The sequence below is a fragment of the Macaca nemestrina genome, chromosome 15, assembly GCF_043159975.1.
Source record: "Macaca nemestrina isolate mMacNem1 chromosome 15, mMacNem.hap1, whole genome shotgun sequence".
Classification (NCBI taxonomy): domain Eukaryota; kingdom Metazoa; phylum Chordata; class Mammalia; order Primates; family Cercopithecidae; genus Macaca; species Macaca nemestrina.
In genome coordinates, this window is record NC_092139.1 from 4,593,203 (window position 1) to 4,614,101 (window position 20,899).

A 20,899-nucleotide genomic window follows, 5' to 3' on the forward strand; every position below is an offset into this window, starting at 1 on the left:
GGGTAGGCTGGCTGTCAGTCAAGGTGCCCGGCCATTGCTTAGTGGGATAGGCTGGCTGTCAGTCAAGGTGCCCGGCCATTGCTTAGTGGGGTAGGCTGGCTGTCAGTCAAGGTGCCCTGCCATTGTTTGGTGGGGTCAGCTGTTTACTGGCTGTAAGTCAAGATGCCCTGACGTTGCTTCATTGCTTAGCAGCGCTGGGGTGAAGGGGCACTGGAACTCAAGCTGGAGCAATCTCATGAGCTCTCTTTCCACCAACCCCCAGATATTCTGACTGCTAGCCAAGATGACACAAGATAGGGAAAAGAGTTAACCTGATTCCCACCAGGTACACTGAGTTGAGATGCCTGGTGCCAGCTCCTGCTACTTGGACCCTAGCTCTGCCCTTGATCTTGCCATTTCCCAAGCAGGCTTCTCATGCTCTCACTAGATCCTCTTCTGCTTAACCAGAGATTGTGACTGGGGTAACCCTCACTGGCCCAAACTCATTTCAACAGGTCAAATGATTCCTTCTCACCTGAGAAGAGGCAGCTGGAAATCCTCCCAGACACTGCAAGGCATCTAGTCTTTCTCCTCTGCAACAAGAGCCTGGCAGTGTCCCCTTCCCCCTGAAGGATGGCCAGGCCAGCAGCTAGCACAGGAGGCACAGAGCTCCTCCATGGTGGCCCTGTGTAACGGAGGGGATGGCATAGATCCACAGTGAAGTATGTATCCTCTGGATGGAGGCTGTCCAGTTTGAATCCCAGCTCTGCTCCTCACTACTGTATGACTTGGACAAGTCACGAAGTTACCTCGCCCCCATGTGCCTCCATTTCCTCATCTTCCAAATGCAGCTAATGCCATTGTTTTTATCTCAAAGGCTTGTTTTAAGGATTAATGAGTTCACATGTGTAAAGCACATAGAACAGCACTTGACCCAAATATTCATTTACTAAGTTTTAGCTATTCTACTCTTCCTCTTATTACTGTTGTTAAAAAAAATAAATAAATAACATTCTTGCCAATTTAGTTTAGAGATGTAACTGGCTTTCATTAGTGAGTCATGTGTCAGGCAGCATTCCATCTAAAGCTTTGGAAAGAAGATCCTGTAAGGTGAGAAAAGGAGATGGCCTTTATGGCTGAAAAAAGGAATAAAAAGTAGATAGGGCATTACAAGTTACTTTCCTTATAAGGTCAAAATGGAGGGAACTTCTGTATCATGCTGGTTCAGACAAATGGGGCTTCTTCCAACTGCTGCTGGGAATCTCCTGTTTTTTGGAAAGCTGGTCCATATGAGTCAGTTTGATTACATGGCACTTAGCATGGGCAAATCTATTCTGGTCTGCTTGGCCTGTTGCGCCTAAAACAGAGCTCATTCTAAACAATGACCCCCATCATTGTTATACAACATTATCATGATTTCTACTGTCCTCTTTAGCCTGCAAATGTGCCCTGGTTCAGGCTGTGGTCGCAGATTTTACAGATGCTGGTTTGCCAGCACATCAAGAGCTGATCCTTCTCACAATGGCAACCCCACATATGCCAAGTTTTTACAGCTGAAGTATAAGCTCCAAATGCCAATTTTTAACTTACAGTAACTCATCTCTGTCATTTGATGGTCAAGAACACAGACTCTGGCATCAAATCCACCCTAGATTCAAATCCCAGTGATACCACCTGCACACTGTGGATTGTTAATCCCCTCTCTCAATCCTACCTCATAGGATTGGCATGGGGATTAACACAAAATAATACGCACAGAGGGCTTCATGGGGAGCCTGGTGCCTAATAAGTGTTCAATAAATGGCAGCAAAATGTCCTGTAATTATCATGGTGATTGAAAAGATTGCCCCTGCATGGTAGGCATAAGAAGCCAACTTGTATTCAGTGCATTTGTTTGATTTTAGAATGAGAAGTAACTCATGCTGAGCACAGGATGCTCAAAGTCCCTATGATTCCTGCATTATCTCCCTGCAGGCAGACTATGTGGATACCACAAATAATCAGCAGATAGTCTGGGGAGCCTGGAATAGACACAGGAAAAGGTAGGGGTGTTCAATGTTTAATGTCACTTGGTTAGGAAGATGCATCAGCCTCACCTGATGGGTTTTGCCACTCTGGCCAGATTGCCTCCATGGCTAAAGCTCTCTCCACCCCTCAGAGAGGTTCCAAATGAAACTTCCAGTATTTGCCAGTGGGATTTATACACAGCTTCCTGAGCACAGCAAACCTTCTTTGAATGGCACAACCTCCTCTTGAAGTTGTTAATAAATTCACCCAGGTCCCAGCCAGCCTTTTGTCTCCCTCCCTAGCTGGCTCTGCCTCTCTCATCTGGGGAATTCTGTGTTGATCTATTTCTTAAAGCCCTGTTGAAGCCAGTGTTTCTAAGTTCTGCAGGAGAAGGAGGCATCTCAATTCAGCCTTCCAATATCGTTCATAACTGAACACTTAGTCCAGGGAAACTTGATCTCTTCTGTCCTAAAGTTGCATGTACAATTGAACTCAATTTTTTAAAATTACATCATGTCTCTGCCTAGAGGAAAAGCTCCAGCTCCCATTACAGGATGTCCCATTATGCAGTAGGCACACACAATGTCACCATGCTAAGCTTTCAACATAGTGTATCTTGTGCAATCCTGAAAGGAAACCCCTGTGGAATACCACTCCGCAATGAAAAGGAGCAAACTACTGATGCATGAGAAAACCTGGTTGGATTTCAAGGGAATTACCTTGAGTGAAAAACACCAATCTCAATGGGTTCCATAGCACATGATTCCATTTATATAAGTTTCTTAAAATGGCAAAATTGTAGAGATGGGGAGCAGATCCATGGTTGCCAGAGTTTGAGGAGGAAAGCTCATGGTGTGACTATGGCAAAGTGGCACGAGGGGCCTTGTGATGAATCTGCTCTTTCTGGACTGAAGTGATGCTCACGAGAATCTACACATGGCGTAAAATTACAGGGCACTGCACACCCACGTGTAGGGAAAAAAAAGTACCTTTTCCTCACCCATTGCAAGGGTCTTGACTGACAACCCTGTAACAAAAGGCAGATGACCAGAAGAAAGCATAACACATTTATTTTTATAAAGGTGAATGTGACACAGGCCTCCAGAAATGAATATTCAAAGACCCAGGGAAAACTGTGCATTTTTATGCTAAGTGTGATGAAAATTTTAATTTGTGGAGAAGTAGAATGGAACAAAATGGGTATGATCCAAAGGTAATAATCTGGGGGGATCTTCAGCAAGGCCGGTTTGTTCAGATTCTTTTCTGTGCTTCTGCAAAACATTCCTCCCCCACCTTCTGCCCCAGGTATGAGGAAGGACAATGAGGATCTTCAGGGGAGAAGGGAAGAGGTAAGAGTGACTTTTCTCGGTGTCATTGCTTGCTTTGGGTAAGAAGGATTCTAGTTTCTAAAACCTGCTTCAGGGAAGAAAGAGGGGCAGAAGACAGGAGGATGGAGCAAAGTCAGAGGCCTTCTTGTTTCTCAGGTTCTCCTGTCTCTTGCGGCTCAAAAATACGCATGAGTATGACACGCCAAGGTACCATACTCTATCACGTTCTGAGCCCAAACACATACACACACACAGACACACACACACACACACATACATGCACACATACATATATACACACACATACACACACATATAAATGGATCTGTCTTAGTTAGGACTGCTATAACAAAGTATTATAGACTGGGTGGCTTAAAAACAGACATTTTTTCTCCCCGTTTTGGAGGCTAGAAATTCAAGATCAAGATGCCAGCACAGCCTGGTTCTGGTGAGGACCCTTTCCAGGCTGCAAACTGCCACTGACATGGAGAAAAGAGGGCACAAGAGCTCTCTGGGGTCCCTTTCATAAGGGCACTAATCCCATTCATGAAGGCCCCACCCTCATGTCCTAATCACCTTCCAAAGCCCTATCTCCTAAGACCATCACCTTTGGGGTTAGGATTTCAATGTAGGAATTTTGAGGGGATACATTAGGTCTATATCAGGGTGCACATTAAATTGGTGCCATATCAATGAAGTTGGTTGAGTGTGTCAATGCCAACATCCTTGTCTTGATATTGTAACTCTAGTTTTGCAAGACTGAGGAAAGCTGAATGAAGGGTAGGCAAGATTTATCCACATTATTTCTTAGAGCTGTGTGTGAATCTACCTTGTCACTGGGGAGTAGCAGGACACAAAGGCATCTGTGAGCTGGGGAGCATCAGTTTGGATCCCTACACCACTCCCTGTTGTCTCTGCAACCTTGGGCCTGTTACTCAACCTTCCAGAGCCTCAGAGCCTTCAATACACAATGAAGGTCATGGTAATGCCAATCCCAGATGGCACCTTTTTAAAAAAAATAATAATTTGTTTAAGTTAACCAGAGTCAGTTTTTGTTGCTTAGAACAAAAACAATCTTTGCTTTTTTGTTGCTTAGAACAAAAACTAATACAAATCATGTTATTTTATAATAGGCAATCAAGTGACTAAGATACATATTTTGTCATCTGGTTGATGATATAAAGGACTAGTCTACAGCAAGACAAATCTTTTGCTGCAAACATACACACACAAAAACTGGATGAAAGATATATATTAAAAAGGTGAATTTTACATGCTTGTGTTATTTTCAAGGTTAGAGAAAGGTCTACCAAACGAAGGCAGATAGTCCAAGATCCCAGAGAAAAGGAAAACATATTTAGATGAGGCGAGTATTCTACATTGCTTTCACTTCGAGGTTTATTTAGTTTGCAAGTTATATGGGCAAAAGGCTGAGAACCTGAGCAGAAAACCAAGCATGAAGTGGGAGCTGAGCAGAGCTTTTGGCAATTTATAGGGATGGGAGATAAAGGTTGTATTCAAGGACATGATGGCTACCAGGACACATAGGTCCAAGAGCTTGGAGAGAACGCAAGCACTGAGACACAAGCCCAGCATTTCTACTCTGGTTTTCCCCTTGAGATATTTGCCAGTGTGTAAGTGGGGACTAGTGAAAGGCTAGAAAGACGAGCACAAAGCAGTTCTAGATGTCGGAGACACTAAGCACAGCTTTCAGCAGTCTTACAGGCCTAAAAATGTAAAACTGAAGTTTTACTGGGAAAAGGGGCAAATAGAAGGAAAACGACCCTGTCTTATGGAGTAGAAACCCAGTCCTGAAGTGATCAAACTAATTCTGATTAGCCTGAGTGGTCTTCCCCTAATATAACTGCCTGATACAAACTCAAATAAAATAAAATTCTTCTCTGGAAGATTATAATACCGTAGAGAGGCTCTGCACCATCGGTCAAGAAAAAGTTCAAAAATTAGCATGTATACCATGAAGTAAGACACAGAGAAAAAGCAGACAACAGAAGCAGATCCATAGATGAGCCATACATTACAGTCATAAGGTATGGATTTTTAAAGAACTATGGTTAATATATACAAGAAAATAAATAAGAAAATGGGGAGTTTTAGTAGAGAATTAGAGTCTCAAACTGAAACTGGACATCCTAAAACTCAAAAATAAAGTAACTGAAATTACATACTCTGTAGATGAGTCTAACAGCAGATTAGAGAGAACTAAAAAGAGGATTCATGGGCTGGATGATAGAATAGAAAACATCCACTTTGAAGTGCAAAAGGGGAAAAATGATAGAAAATACACATGTGATTATAATACTAAATATACATACTAACTACAGTCCCCAAAGAGATGAAGTAATAAAGGTGGGAAGAAGCCCTATTGGATAAGGTGATGGTCAAGAATATTTTAAAACTGATAAAATTATAAAACTGTATATTCAAAAATGTTATGAACCCTAAGATGTTTAAATAAAAAGAAAACCACCCCTGGGGGATATCTTAATGAAATAACTGAGAATCTAAGACAAAGAAAAACTACAAAGCAACCAGATTTTAAAAAACACACACACACTTTATCACAAAGAAGTAACAATAAAACTGACAAGTAGGATACAGGAAAAGAAAGCCACACTTAGGTTCTTTTTTTCTCCTCCCTTTTAAAAAAAAAAAAAAATTATTTAAAGCTTGTGTGACAGTAGCCACACTTAGGTTCTTAAGGAGAAAAGCCACATGAGGCATTACTTGCAAAGGAGTAAACAGTAAGCATTACAGTTAACTTCTCAACAGAAATGGTAGAATCCAGTAGAAAAAACAATGACACCTTTAAAATGGTTGAAGAAACTAATATCCAACCTAGAATTCTATGTCCAGTGAAAATGTCATTCAAAAGTGAAGATTAATAGACATATTTCCAGACAAACAAAAGTTAGCAGTCCTAACTAAGATATTAAAGAGGTATCTACTGGTATAATACAATGATCCTGCACAGAAATTCAGAAAGATGTGGAGAACAGAAAAATGTATGTAGATATATGGATCTCTCTCAAGAATTGTTCAGAGTATTGAATCATAAGAGCAATGCTGTCTTGTGGTTCTTGAAATATATAGAGAAATAAAATACACTGATAACACAAATGGTAAAGGGGTTAAATGAAGTTAAAGTGTTCTAGGGTAATTGAATTGTCTGGGAAGTGGCAAAAGTGCTAATTAGATCAGACAGAGGCACTGTAGTGACTCAAGAATACATGTTATAATTTCTAGTTTACCTATTAAAATAATAGCAAAAGAATGTATAACAAGGTAAAACAGGGAGAATATAAAATCATGAAAACATTGATCCATATAAAAGAAAGCAAGGAAGGGAAGAATAGGTAACAGAAAAAACAAATAGCAAAATTATAAACTCAAACATATTAGTACTTGCATAACATGTAAATGGATTAAATGCTCCAGTTTAAAAAGCAAGACTGTCTGATTAGATTTTTTTTTAAAGCATGATATAAAAGAGACACACTTTCTACATAAGGATACTAACGGGCTGAATATTAAAACATGGGAAAAAAGGCATGCACACAGTAATCAAAAGAATGGTGGTTTCCTAGGCTGATATGCAAATCTGTTTTAAAGAAAGGAGCATTACTAGAAATAAAGAGGGATGTCTCATCATGGCAAAAGAATATATCAGGGAGATATGATCATTTAAAATTTGCATGTACCTAATTAACACACATTCAAAATATATAAGACAAAACTTGATAGGAATAAAAGAGGAAACAGGAAATCTACAATGAGTATGATAGATTTTAACACACCTCTCTAAGGAATAGAATAAGCAAACAAAATGCCAGAGAAACATACAGAAGATTCATGCATCCTGACGCGCCTGACTTAATTTACATGTGTAGAACACTTCACCCAATAGCTGTAGAATTTGCATACTTTTAAAATACATGTAAAACATTTTACACACACACACACATATCAACATCTCAATGATATATCAACGTATCAAAATGTGTGGTATGCAGCTAAGCCATGCTTAGAGGAAAATTTTTGGTCTTAAATGCCTATGTAGGAAAGAAGAAAGCTGAAAGACCAATTGTCTCACTATCAATCTCAAGAAATTACATTTGGAAAAACCAAAAAACCTGAAGTAGAATGAAAGAATATAAATGAAGACATAGGATATATTCAAACAGAAAACAAGGCTGGGTATGGTGGCTCACGCCTGTCATCCCAGCACTGTGGGAGGCTGATGCAGGAGGATCGTTTAAAGCCAGCAGTTCAAAACCAGCCTGGGCACAGCCATTATTCAAAATTGTTCTGGAGCTCCTAACCAGGACAATAAGCAAGCAAGCAATCAATATAATAAAACATGAAAAGAAAAAGATAAGACTCTCATATCTAATACTATGTAGAAAATCCAAAAGAATTCACAAACTAATTGAATTATTAAGAGAATTCAGCATCACTGCTACATGCATGTCAATACACAAAAGTAATTTCATTTTAATGCCAGTAACAAGCAACTAGAAACTGAAATGTAAAGAATAGTATTTACAAGATCAGTAGAAATGTATAAAAGCCAGGAATAAATCTAACAGAAGACTTGCCAAATTCCTATAAAGAAAAACAAACAAACAAACAAACAAAAAAACACCATAGAAAATATAAAAGACCTAGGTAAATGGAAGGATATATCATGTTCGTTGGATTGCAAGAGTTCTTAATGGAAAGGTGCCAGTTTTCCTCAAATTGATGTATAGATTATAGGCAAGCCCATAAAAATCCCAGCAGGGCTTTTTTTTTTTTTCTTTTTTTTTTTTTTTTTTTTAAGACACTAACAAAATTATTCGAAAATTTACTTGGAAAAAAAAAAAAAAAGCAAAAGCAGTGCCAAGTATGCCTGGAAAGAATCACAGAGTTACATGTCACAGGACCCAAAGCAGGGGGTGACTGTGGAGCCACAGCCAGTGAGACACTGTGGCCTTGGTGCAGGCACAGGCCAGGTTTCTTAGCCAACCTCAGCACTACTGACATTTAGAGCTGGGTGTTTTTTTTGTTTTGTTTTGTTTTTAGGGAATGTCCTGTGCAATGGAGGTTGCTTAGCAATATCCCTGGTCTCTACCCATGAGATGCCAGTAGCAGCCCCTGCACATACCTGTGACAACAAAAAACATCTCCAGAAATTGTAAAATGTCCCCTGGTGGGGGAAAAATTTACCCCCGGTTGAGAACTACTGGAATAGAAAACACAGTCAATAAAATGAAAAATGAGATACAGACCATACATAGGGTTCTTTGATTTATGACTAAAGAGATATGGCCTCACACTACAGGCAAAGATCTATTCCCAAAACTTTGGTGCTCTAAATATGAAAGGTGAAAATTAAAATGAAGTTTCTAGATGACAATATAAGACAATATCTTCACGGGCTTGGAGCAGACAAAGATTCCTGAAATAGGGCACATAATAGCACAAACCATAAAAGGAAAAAGATGACACTGGATTTCATTAAAATTAAGAACTTCTGTTGAACAAAGGACATGCTACAAGATTAAAAAGGACAACCATAATGTTGGAGAAGGCATTTCTAAAGCAAATATCTGACAAGGACTACTGTCCAAAATAGATAATTAACCCCCACAACAAGAAACAGGCAGATGACCCAATTAAAGATGACCTAATATAGAGTTCTTGAGACACTTCTTAAAATAATATAAACACACGGCAATAAACATAAGGAAAGGGAGCCTTGTTAGTCATCAGGAAAATGCAAATTAAAGTCAAAAGAAGATACCACTCTATCTTATTAGCCAAATGAGCTAATGGAACATTATGAGCTAATGAACAATGAGCTAATGGAACAATGGAAAAGATATCTAAAATGAAAAATCAGACAATACCTAGTGTTGGTGAAAAGTTGGAACAACAGAAACCCTCCTATGATGCTCGAGGTGTTCCTATCCACACAAACACTAGCAATGCCTGCTAATGTTGGCCATTGGCTCCTCCCTGCCTCAGTGTAGCAGATACCCTTGGTGACCCACCCAGGCCATTTTATGAGCCAGGGCACCAATGTCCCAGCTCCTGAGAGGGTTAGCTGCTGAGGTCCCACACGTTTTCCAGAGAATGATTTTGCTGATGGGAGCCATCATGCATACAGATGCTTCACAATGTTATCCCCACCCCTCTGGGATGACACCCAGCCAATGCCCGGCTGATGCAAAGATACCAAAACCCTCAGAGGATCAATGCTGTGGTGCTGGTCACCCCCCAGAGCTCCCTATGGCATCAGGCTGCCCTGGACTCTACCTGAATCCATATATAGTATAGCTTCTCCCACACTGTCTCCTCCTTCCCTTGCTTCCTCCCAGCTTCCTCCTGAGAGCACCCTTTCTATAAATCACTTGCACATCTCAGATTCTGCTTCTGGGGAATGTGATCTAAGTTATCCAGTAATTCCACTCCTAAAAAGAATTTCACTCAATAGAAATGTTTGCATGAATCCACCAGAAACAGGAACAAAAATGTTACAGCATTGTTATTTATTGTAGGCATCCCGAATGGCCCTCAACAGTATAATGCATAAATCTTCTTCTTTGGTGGAATATTACATTGCAATGAACATGAACACACTACAACCACACACAACATGGGTGAATCTCCCACACATAATGATGAGTGAAGGAAGTCCAACACAAAAGAAAGCACACTGTGTACACATTGTGTGTAAAGTTCAACAATCAGAATTAATTCCTAATGATAGACCTTCTGATAGGGATTAGATTTTGAGAAAGCTGTAATTGGGAGGGGGCAGGAGTGTGCTTCCCAGATGCTGATAAACCTTCTTTTTCTTCCTTTGAGTAGGTAAAGACCCATTAACTACACAAAGTATTATTTATGTACATTTATGTATGTTATACTAAGTATATTTTAAAAGAGATCATATTGTTATATATCCAGTAATAAATTATACAAATGCACTGCTTGCAGAAAGTCGACTGATAATTCTTTATTGATTTTCTTTCTAGTATTTTATTATTCCTCAGGTCTCTTTCTGCTGAATAAGGTAAGCGCATTTCAACAATGTTTTCTCTACCTAAGTTGTCTATTCGTCCAGAAGGAATTGTATCCAGATTACTCCTAAAATCCTAAACTTCCTGATTCAGTTACCCCTGAGGCTTTCTCCATCTAAATCAATCACTCAATAATTATTGGACACTAGGAACCAGGCGCTGTTATAGGCTCTGGAGACGAAGTAGTGACTAAGACAGGTGTGGTCCTCTGCCTCATGGGGCCTACAACCTCCACAAAGACCCACACCTGGGAACTAACACCCATCAGTTCACTGGGAGACCCTTGGAGCGCAGTGGAAAATAAACATTTTCAAAACACTGAGATAAAAGCATCTTTCAAGATAATGATACAGCACACGCAAGGTCATCAGCAGCGAGTACCAGAGATGGAGACCAGCACAGCCACCCTTGAACTCACCAAAACCTCCAGAACGTCTGTGCCCCAAAAGGAAGGCACAAGGAAGTTCAAAATGTCTGAGATTGAATTTCCCACCAGCCTTCCAGGATATTGCTTGAGAGTCATATTTAATTCAGTCTTTTACAACATAAAGAAATATGACATTTCTCATCTTCCTCTGTGTGCAGACACATATCCTTTCTCACTCCAAGGCAACAACAGCAGTAACAGAACGAGAACGGCTGAGCAGAAAGCCACAGCCCGGAGCGGCTGAGCTGGGGACACGGAGCACCAAGGAACAGAATCGGGGGGTCACCGGGAGTAAATGTGGGTCTGAGTGTCCACTGTATCTTATGGAAGTGCTGATATCCAAGCCTTTTTGACCATAAAAACATCAGTTTCACAAGGTGTGTGCTAATGTTCCTAAGCACTAAGCGTGCTCTCCCACTGGTCAGCAGAGTTCAGCGGGGTCCCTCTCAGCCACCAAGAGGTTCCATCGTGGTGGAAACACCTCAATTACCTGACTAAAAAACACCTCAGGCCGGGCGCAGTGGGTCATACCTGTAATCCCAACACTTTGGGAGGCCCAGGTGGGCGGATCACAAGGTCAGAAGATCAAGACCATCCTGGACAGCGTGGGAAAACCCCATCTCTACTGAAAATACAAAAATTATCTGGGCTTGGTGGCATGTGCCTGTCATCCCAGCTACTCGGGAGGCTGAGGCAGGAGAATCACTTGAACCAGGGAGTCGGAGGTTGCAGTGAACCAAGATAGTGCCACTGCACTCCAGCCTGGGCTGTTGTCTCAAACAACAACAACAACAACAACAAAAACTGTCTGACGCCACAACTACCTGTTCCTGGGCCAACAGGACTCAGGCCCAACCTGCATTCCCTACAGATGCCTCCTGATCAAGTGAATGGTGTGACTTTTTTCAAATGATCAAATGCTGCCCAAAGATTATGAACTAAGTACAGAAAAATATCCCATTTCATTACAGACAAGGACTTCTGAATGTGGCTCTACCCAGAGCACAGCAGTCCCAATGCCCAGGCCATGATGGGTTTTTATGCCTAGCTTATAAGAAGAAGATATTCTTACCAGGAAGTGGAAAATGCATCCAATTTCCACCTGTCTCTTAATGAGATGAAATCAGTTACATTAAACAGAAAAGTACAGTCAACCTGGGCTATTAATTAGGAAGATCTAAACAAATCTTCTCCCATCATTCCCTTGCAGTTGGAAAGTCAAAATGTATATTCATTAAAATTAGGTTCTTAGAGTGTCCCCGCTGTGTTTATGTCAAGGGGATTTATCTATACAGGCCTTCCCAATGCTTCAAGAGAATCAAACCGTGGGTTTTGCATATCTCTCTTAAGGAAGGCCTTAATGCTCATACAATTCAAATCACCATTCAGCTGTCTGTAATTTCAGTGACAACTGTCCCCGTCGCACATACATGCACCACTAATCAAAGACTGCAGCCTGAGCCTAAAGGCTGAGAAGATGTGCCAGGAAAGTGGCAGGCCTGGGGATTCTGCAGAGAGCAATAGACTTGAAACCAAATGCAAGAGGATTTTGTTAGCTGAGTTTACGTGCACTCAACCCCAGCTACAGAGTTGCATAGGGAAGAAAGCTGTCGTAACATACAAACATCCCCCCTATAAAGGACCACGAGAAAATTAGCCCCTTTCAAATGTCCCCGCCCACTCACCTGTAGCTCCTGCCCTGGTGCATCCCAGCACTGCCTTCACAAGCCCGTTCCCACCACGGGAGGCTCATGTTGTCAGCATCTAAAAGGACAAGACAAATTGGTTTCAGAGGAAGTGTAAAGATCTCACAAATGATGTATGGTGTTATGAAATAGATAACTGTGATTTTGGAAAACAGAGTCTTGTACAGAGGCATTCGCAAGAGGATTCTTCGGCCGAGACAAGAACTGAAAAGAGAACTTACGAGAATGGTGACCATGCAGACATTTTCAAAGAAAAAATAATTTGAATTAAGAAACGTTCTTGGCAGAGTGGTTATAGCATCTTTATAACAGTCAGTTAAAACAACCCAAAGCTCCATCAGGAGAGGAATGGATAAATAAATGATAGTACATGCATAGCAAGAAATAGCTCACAGAAATAACAATGAGTGAGTTGCAAAGAACAGTCGCCAGGATGAGCCTCACAGATGACAGACAGGCTGGGTGAAAAGCCAGACGCAAAAGCACTCACGATAACAATTCCATTTATATGAGGTTGGGGAAGAGGGGAAACTAGCCTGAGGTAAGGAAAGTCAGCACAGCGGACACGTGTGGGTGGGGAGGAGTTAATATCTGCAAAGAATCATGTGAGAAGACTCTGGAAGGTGGCAATGTTCTAGATCTGCATCTGAAAGCACCCGGATGTGAAAGTTCACTGGGCTGAATACAGAAGACATGCACTGTGCTCAAGTAATACGTTACTATAACTCATTTCTACATAAAAGTTTAAAGAATATTCTTGCAAAATTGATGAAGCCCTAGAATGAAGCCCTTGAATGACTCTCCAAAATGTCCTCTTCCTGATAGTTCTGTGAAAGTCAAGCAGAAAGGGAAGGGTATTTTATTGTGCTGTCATACAACCTGGTTTGGAAAATTCTACAAAAAATAACACTCACCAGTCACAAAAGGACCACCATGTGTCATTTCACTTATATGACGTACCTAGAGTGGTCGAATACATAGGGAGGGGAAGTTGCATGGCAGCTGCCAGGGGCTGGGGGAAGGGGGAATGGAGAGTTGTTCGTTAATGGGGACAGAGCTTTAGTTTGGGATGATGAAAAAGTTTTGGAGATATTTGAAGGTGATGGCTGTACAATGGGAATGTTCTCAATGCCACTGACCGTATGCTAAAAAATGGTTAAAATGGTACATTTTATGTTACATATATTTTACCACAATTAAAAAAAATTGGGAGGAAGTCAACTTGGTTTACTCTTTCTCTATTTTAAAATTAGCTTATAGTTATGATTATAATGTAAATATTAATTATAAGATAAACATATCTTCCTAGTTTCATTTCATTATTTTAAGATGAAGTTTCAACTAAGTTTGGGTTTGGGGAGGGATTTTCTTTTTACTGTTTAATAATAAAAAGCAGGTGCCCATTGTAAGGAACTAACTTGTGAAGCCTTTCTCTGGGGACCCCATATCCTAGGGTCCCAAGGACCCTTTGTTCAAGGGTTCTGCCAAGATTGTATTCAAATTTCTTTTTCTTAAAATGCATTTTAACTATTTTCAAAAAACCTGTAAAATAAAGAGCAACATGCTTAAATGTCATATATACCAAATTATAACACAGGTTAAACTGTGTTTGTGCAGAACTTCGAATAAATTCTCACGCAATTTTTGTGCATAATTTCCTTGAGCATGTTTTACTGCCTAAGAAGGCTGTCACTTTGAGTTGTACATTTAAAAAATTCAGTGCTTTTTCCATTTTACTCAGAAAAAATTATCTAAGCAAGCAAGCTGATAAAGCACACACATGCCTCTCTCAACTACATGCCAGGCAAGACAGGGAAGCACGTGTGTGGGGCGTGCTCCAGCATCACATGCAGTATGCCTACATGTATGACACATTGTGTATGTACACCGTAGGTATAACAACAAGAACATTTGTCACTGAGATACCAGCCAAAGCCTATGTAGTGTGGTCATTCTCTAACAGCCCCATTCTAAGTACATTAATTTCCATGATCTCATTTCAAACTATTTTCATATCTCATATCAAATCCTTAAAACAATCCCACAAGGTAGATCATGTTCTTCTCGCATTTTACAGAGGGAGAGGATAAAGTGAGGTGGAGTGAAGTCATTGGCCCAAGGCCACACAGCTAGTGAGTGGGGAGAACTGAAAAACAGAAGCATTAAGAGGCCAGACCCTGGCCTCCTCACCACTGCACTAAATGTGCACAATGGTGAGTGCACACCACATTGAGGTTGAACCTTAGAACATATAGATATTTCAGCACTTGAAATTTTAGGGCGCTTCTTGTCTGATCTTTCTATTTAAGGAAAGAAATGTGGGCTGTTACCGGATATTATTGGCAATGCTGTGCAAACACACAGGACCCGACAGGTTTACTACTCTGCCATTGCTGTCTTGACATTTTTAATAACTTTTGAACAAGGGATCCATCTTTTCATTTTGCATTAGGTCCCACAAATTATACACCAGTCCTGATTGTTAGTGTTTCAATTCACGTTGGAAAATGTTTCCTACTGCTTCTCTTTCAATCACACTGATTAGTGTAATTGATGAGATAGGAAGGCAAGGTGTTGAAAACATCTACAATTTTTACCTCTACACCAATATGAAGCCTAACATTCTTAATATTCTGCAACCAAAACAAAACACAAAAGCAAATCTGACCTTGAAACTAACATGAGGTGCAAATGTCCTCTGTCCCTTCTGTGGTGGGCACACGGTGCTGTCCTGCCACAGTTGGTACCCCCTCCCCTGGCCATAACGCCAATTTTTGTTTATGGTCTTCACCTCTCCATGCTCAGTCCTGGTACATGTGCAGCTCTGGCCCCAGCTTCTGGAATGGAGCCTGGGACAAGTTAATCAACTCAGCTCATTCTCGGGCACATGGTCCAGCTCAGTCCATCCAAGTGACTCTCTGGACTTGGGTTAGCCCTGGCTTTCCTGGCTGGACGTGAGGAGTATGGCCATCTGGCCACCATGAGCAAAGAGCAGGTCAGAGAATGGAACCAACTAGACTAGGTAGCCCTGGAGAGACTGAGTTGGTTGTTAAATTGTCAAAATACCTGCATACTTGCTGGCAAATAGCCACTGGCCTCAGGCCCTCCAAGTTATCCCTCTACCACCTGTCGCCCCAGCCCCTCCCCTGGTCCTCCTGTATCTCCCCACAATGCAGCAACTGAAGAAGTAACGCTGGCACAGCAGGGGTCTTCCAGGAGCCCTCGATGCTTTGGCCTGTGTTCCTTCTGGTTCCTCAGTGCCTGGTGGCTACACAGTTTGAATATCTCCCCTGGAGCCACCAAAAGGAAATGCAGCAGGGAAGTGGAGGGAGAGACACCAGCTCCCATGGAGGGCTTGAGCCCCTGTGTCAGCCTGCCCCCAAATCCAGTCCTAGCTCTTTATATCATGGGAGCCAATGAATGACACCATGCCTGGGCAGTTTGGGTTGGAATTCCTGCTACTTGCAAGCAAAAGAGTTTTAAATAATGCAACCCCAGTTTTAATGCTGATGCTATTCTCAGGTTCAATTTCCTCATGGGGAAATGGCTGAGTGCAAGTTGTAGGTCAAGAAATGTACAAGATTAGCCTAGACATTGTGTCATGCCCGACAACAGACAAAGCCACAATCAACCTGCAGCAGCTCCCACTGGCCAGAGATAATCACAGTCCATTGAAGTATATCAAACATATTCAAACCTATAAGTTAATACTACCATCCTCTACCTCGAAAACAAAAAGAAAATAAAAACTGATTGGTCATCTCTGGAGAATGCCAGGAAGTGAAGTTATTTTGAAAATTAGTAAATAAAAGGGGAAAGATTTAAGTTTTTATCCTAAATGTCCTATACAAACTATACCTCAGAGTAACCAAGGACTTGAATTGGAAGAAGTATTCTGACAGAGATGTTCCACCAAACAAATGAGAAAGAAATGACAGAACAAGGGCATTCTAATGTTGTCACACGTATTGAGTTAAGGTCTTACGCAGTGATCAACAATGGTTGATCTAATGTCTCTGTTTCTCTCTCTGCCTCCTCTCTCTGTTCCTCCCCCCCATCTCTCAATCTCTCTACCTTTTTTCTTCCCTTTGTCCCTCTCGCCACCCATCTCTCTCTCTCTCTCTCTGTCTCTCTGTCTCTCTCTCACACACACACACACACACACACTCAAAAAGAAGAAAAAAGCATCCAGATGTGATGTACCCTTTGATGCTACCTATGAAACCTTTTGGCCAAAGTTTCTATTCTGAATTTCCTCCAACCTTTAGCCCTATCAGTTTATAGATGCACAGAGAACAGAGGAACATTAAATAACACCCCAGAGAACCAAGCATTAAAATCCAAACTGCCAAAAAAAACTCCACAGGACTAATAAACAAGTAAATTACAAGAGATGAGGAAAAATACAGATAAAAAATATTGAGAAATTTATCAACCAATTGCAACATATGGACCTTATTTAGACTCTGTTTTGAACAAACTAAATGTAAAAGAAAAATTTATAAGGTATCTGGGGAAATTTGTGCACTGACTAGGTAGTGAATAAAATTGAGGAATTATTGATACTTTAAATACTATTGTAGCTATGTATAAAAACAAGAATCTTTATCTCTTAGAGATACATGTAAATCTTAAAACCATTAGTTGGGGAGTGGGCAGGAGTACCCGTAAAACGAGGTTATCAGGGAATGGTAAGTGTTGAAGTTGAGCGACAGATACATGAGGTTGATTACTTTAACATTTTACAAATGGTTTCTTTTAATTTTCTTATTATATTTATCAAATATACAAGATGGCTTCAAAAAATCTTGGAAAATATGTGTTATTAAAAAACTGTGTGTGGATTTCAAAAATTTTGTAATTTTTTTTGAAAATTTTCAATTTTTGCACCAAAATAAACTCATACTAACTTGTTATAACATGTCTGAATAGGATCCAGTTTGAAGTACTAAGAAGGATAAGACAACAGTTTGCAAAAAGCCCCTCTCAGAGCAACATAAATTCTGCTAAATGTGAAAAAAGAACAAACGTCAAGTTTATGGTGAAGTTTGTGTGGAAGAGCATGAAATCATTGATGCTTTATAAAAAATGTATGAGGACAACACCCCAAAGAAATCAACAATTTACAGATGCATAACTCATTATATGAAGCGACAACACAATGTTAAAGACGAAGCCTGCAGCAGCAGAGACCACACCCCTAATCTGCAAGGAAAATATGCATCATGTTCATGCCGTAATTGAAGAGGACTGACAATTAACAGTGCAATCAATCACCAACACCATAGTTGGTTCAGTTTGCACAATTCTGACTGAAAAAATATATTTGAGCAAATTTCCACTCAATGGTGCCAAAATTGTTGCACCTCTATCAGCTGCAGACAAGTGAAGAGCTTTCAATGAAAACTTTAAACAAGTGAAATCAAGCTCCTGAAGTACTCCTTTAAAGAACTGTAACAGGAAGTGAAACATGGCTTTACCAGTACCATCCTGAAGACAAAGCACAACCAAACAACAGCTACCAAGAGTGACCCAGTCAAAATACAAGTGCACTGGGCTAGAGCAAAAGTCATGACAACAGCTTTTTGGGCTGCTCAAATTTGCTTATTGACTTCCTGTGAGGCCAAACAACAATAACATCTGCTTGTTATGAGAGTGTTTTGAGAAAACCAAAGTGTCAGCAGCAAAAATACCCAGGAAAGCCAGAGAGTCCTTCTCCACCACGAGCATATTCCTGCTCATTCCTTTCCTCAAACAAGGGCAATCTGGGGAACATTTTGATGGAAAATCATTAGGCATGCACCTTACAGACCTGATTTGGCTGCTTTTGACTTTTTTTTTTTTTTTTTTGGTCTCCTAATATAAAAAAAATTGTAAAGGAAACCCATTTTTCTTCAGTTAATAATGGAAAAAGAACTGAATTGACATGGTTAAATTCCCAGGACCCTCAATTCTTTGGGGATGGTCTAAATGGTTGGTGTTCCTGCTTACAAAAGCATCTTGACCTTAATGGAGCTTATGTTAAGAAAGTTTATATTCTTTATTTTTATCTCTTAATTCGATTTTTCCATGAACGTTTTGAAGTCCCCTTGTACATTAAGTATATATTGACATTTTAAGTTTATATACAATAATTTATTCTAACACTATGCCATTTGTACTGATCTTACAGTACAAGTTCCACAAGACATTAAAGTTCCACAAGATATTCAACTTTTGGAAAGAGGTCCTTATGTGCCCCTCCCCACTCTCAAAATACAATTTTATAGCTTCTACCTTCTGTGATTATTCTGCGATTATTCATTGCACCATTACAACATTTATAAAAATGAGTAATATGGACCTAGATCTGAGCATCCAATTCAGTGGCCAATAGCCACATTTTGCTACTGAGCACTTGGAATGCAGTTAGTCCAAACTGAGATGTGCCACAATTAAAATATACACTCTGCTGGATTTCAAGGATTTACTACAAGAGAAAGGTAAAACATGTGTTATATGGACAACATGTCGAAGTGATAGTATTTTGGATATATTAGTTTAATAAAGTATAATATGTTTTTTTGAGATTATAATAAAGTATAATATATATTTGTTTTTTTCAGTTGCCCAGGCTGGAGGGTAGTGGCACCATGTTGGCTCACTACAACCAGCATTTTGGGAGGCTGAGGTGGGTGGATCACCTGAGGTCAGGAGTTCGAGACTAGCATGACCAACATGATGAAACCCCATCTCTACTAAAAAATACAAAATTTAGCCAGGTGTTGTGGCAGGTGCCTGTAATCCCAGCTACTTGGGAGACTGAGGCAGGAGAATAAAGTATATTATTAAAAGTAATTTTACCTTTTTCCTTTTGTGTTTTAACAGGACTACCAGAAAATCTAAATTACGCATTTGACTTCTATCATATATCTATTGTATAGTGCCACTCGAGATAAGCAATGAGTAAAGCAAGTATATGGAGTGACCATTTAATTTATGATCCAAAGTGGGACAATTGGACAGTGCCCACAGGCATTCTTAATAATCACACTAGAACAACAGGCATAAGCCAGGACATATGCTCACCTCACTAATGAACCAGCAAATGTGATTGTTGAAAACATAACAGAAATAAAAGATTCCTCTTGTAACTTCAACTGCTCTTGAAGGGGTGCCTTGCTGCCTGCTTTGTCTTCATGGATTTGTTGTTAGGTTGCAGTGTGGACCTTGCAGAGGTTGCAAATACCCTGAGAGTTTGGAGTTTTAGGAAAAATCTGAGGGAGGAGCAAGAAACATGGAATGAATCAGAGAAACTCCCTGGCAAAGGACTGGGGGTGGTCAAAGGGCATTTTAACAACAGCATTACTACCTAACTATTCTACTTGAACTTCTTTTTTTCTTTTTCTTCTTATTCTAGTACAAATTTTCCCCCTCATTCTCATCATTCTTATCTCTAGTTTTTTTTTTTTTTTTTTTTTTTTTAAGGTTTCTGTTTTCACACACTTTATATGTGACTAGGGCCAATTTATGATTTGTAAAGAAAAAGATTTTTTCCATCTGGCTCAATGTGGGGCACAATAGCCCACAGGCAAGGCGGGTGTCCCCTGGGATGCAAAGAAACCAAGAGAATGAGCTCCCACCCTCTGAGCCACCGCTCACCCTGCTGCCCACTAGAGAGGAGAAATTTCAGTGCAGGGTTTTGCCTTTCCAAATATGGGACGTGATAGGAGCTGGCCCTGACCTTGTCGCCTCAGAGGACCAGGAGGTCCCAGTCAACATCAGGAATATGATAGTAAAGGTTGAGTAATAATGACAAAATAATACTCTGAGAATTATTCAGTAGTTTCCAACTACAATAGTTCTCCCTTCAGAAATGCATAAGGTTGGCATTCATTTTGCTCTAGAGACAGCATCCCTTATTAGAGGAAAGTGAAAAGGAAAGCAACAATACCCAAAAAGAGGCAGAAAATGAAAAGCCGCAAGCTTCCACCGGCCTAGAGGATGCAATTTCTCTTTGCTTATTTAAGAACAACTGGGATGCATCGAACACCCTATAAAAGGCCGGCTGTGGACTCACATGTTTTATCTCCTTATTACAACATCACTGTGTGCTGCTGAAAATGGCCAATTGTGTAGCAACGAATCATTCCCAAGGGCAGCATCTGCCTCATCGCTGTTGACAATGCTTTGGAAACAGCACTGGGTTGCTTTCCAGATTCCTCAGACCTCTGCCCAAGAGGTGACCTGAGCTGATTCTCACAGAATCCATAGAAATAATGTGTTGGCATAAGCTAGTCCAAATTCAGGCTGCTGGACTCAAAATTCGTGTCCCCGAAGAGCAGTTAAGTAGGTGTCATCTCCTCCCGCCCACTCCCCTGGTAATCCACT

The 20,899-nt window shown here is 40.5% G+C and overlaps 1 long non-coding RNA gene across 11 annotated transcripts in view; it reads right to left on the reverse strand.

Annotated features, from left to right (window-relative positions):
* The window catches only part of LOC112424728 (uncharacterized), a 264,486-nt gene that overhangs the window by 96,284 nt on the left and 147,303 nt on the right, over positions 1-20,899 (reverse strand). For all 11 annotated transcript variants that reach the window (XR_011613196.1, XR_011613189.1, XR_011613191.1 and 8 more), the window contains 2 exons: positions 19,598-19,785; positions 12,509-12,587 (listed from right to left, as the gene is read on the reverse strand). This is a non-coding gene — a long non-coding RNA (uncharacterized lncRNA). The remainder of the gene's footprint in view (positions 1-12,508; positions 12,588-19,597; positions 19,786-20,899) is intronic.